This window comes from Spea bombifrons, chromosome 7, assembly GCF_027358695.1.
Source record: "Spea bombifrons isolate aSpeBom1 chromosome 7, aSpeBom1.2.pri, whole genome shotgun sequence".
NCBI lineage: Eukaryota > Metazoa > Chordata > Amphibia > Anura > Pelobatidae > Spea > Spea bombifrons.
The window spans coordinates 8,934,527-8,936,420 of NC_071093.1; positions in this window are offsets into that span (position 1 = coordinate 8,934,527).

A 1,894-nucleotide genomic window follows, 5' to 3' on the forward strand; every position below is an offset into this window, starting at 1 on the left:
CCAGAGCATTACTCAGCTGGTCAAAATAACTACAGTTTTTAAAGTTTTAATTGGCTTTTAAAAAAAAATCTGGCCCAAAGAGTTCAAATTGATGTATTTTTTTTTACCTAAAATCTAAAATAAAAAATATCAACTTAACTCTATGTTTACTTGTACACAATTAAATGTCTTAGAAATAGTGTGTGTTTACAATTGTATATGAAATTGCTGTATTAATTTTAAGATGTATGCAGGTCACTATGGCTGCTTTTACCCTCCGGCTTTCTGCCATAAAGAGGGTAGGAGAACCATGAACAGGGGCTTCTACCGTCATTGTATTAATCCAATTGTCTGTGAATTAGAATATCTTTAAATTGATGCCTTTTTTGGTTTACATGTTACCTTGATCTTGCTGGCTCATACTGAAAAACATATACATTATTATAACTGGAGCATAATATACAAATGGGCACATGCGCATATACAAGTGTAAACCCACTTAGTTACATCTGGAGTTTCCCCATATTTTGTGTACTATGCACTCCCACAATAGGAAAACAGGATTTTACAGTATGTTATGCCTGTATTAAGAGGAATTTTACTGCAGATGGCAGACTAACCACCATCACCATCAACAATGTCTATTGGAATTTCACAGAATGTGAATATTGGCTATAAGTGATTAAAAAGTGGTAATCTAATGTAAGCGGTTCTGTTACAAAGCTTAAAAAAATGTCTTATCACTATAGCAATCAAAGAGGAGCTCTAATCTGGTAGGTTGGGATAAGGGACTTGGTCCCACGTTCAATTTTGACCATTCCAGCTATGTCCATCAAGTTCCATTACGAGTAGCAGTGGGGGCATCAGATAATATATAAATCAGTAAATTGTATCCAAGCAAAGATTTCAACTAACCGGTTGACAAAAGTATCTAAAGGTTCAAATCTGTATGATCTGGAATGTGTCCATTCACCATGATGTATAAGATAGTAAAAATGCTTTGCCTTAGGATTAATACAGGGCTATAAAACAGTGAGGGAATTTAAACTTGCCTGGAATAAGTATATGGCTCTAAAATCAAGACCTAGGACTGGTTAATATTTAGGCCTTTACAGCAGATAAAGGATGTAAGTAAAGCAAGTATTAGATTCCATCCTCTTTACAGCTACACAAAGAGATCAGAGGAGACCAGACAATGACGGCGAGAAGGTGAGTAAGCAGGTGGGGGTGATACAAGGCAGGGGGGAGTGTGCAGAGGAAAGGAGAGCTGATAAGGCTGTGGGGAATGGGAGAGGCTAGTGGGATAAGGGCAGGGGCAAAGAGAGAGACTTATTTTTGGATAAAAAATGTAGTTTCCAGATAAAAACTCTTAATGTCATTTGTACCAAATTGGCAGCAAACAAAATGTGTTGTCCAAATACCAATGATCCTTAAACTTTGCAAGGACACGTCTAATGTAGATAAACATAATGCTCAGAACATATATGTGCAAGGAAACCCGAACGTAGAACCAGGGTATTTTCGGCCAGGGTCCCTACGTTCAGGAATTCAGGGAAAAACCGGCCACAGTTTTAAGCCATTGCATGGAATTCTCTCATTAGCTTTATCTTTCTTTACCATGTTACCTCCAAGTCAGTCTAAACTTCGACTACTTCTACTAATAGCACAGTTTGGCATCACAATAGCCAGAGTGAGTCACTAGTCTTCTCAGCTGTCAGGTATTTGTGTCTAAATGTCATAAACTGAAAAACCTGAATGGCAGCCTTGAAATTCACATAGGAGGAAGAAGCCTCTTTTCCTACTTGCTGCAATAATGCAGTGTTATTTCCTAACCGATGAACTACTTTGCATGTCTTTCTCTTCACTTAATTAAATTGCTCATTCTGATCACATCTCCAGTCCAAAGCAGTCAAGA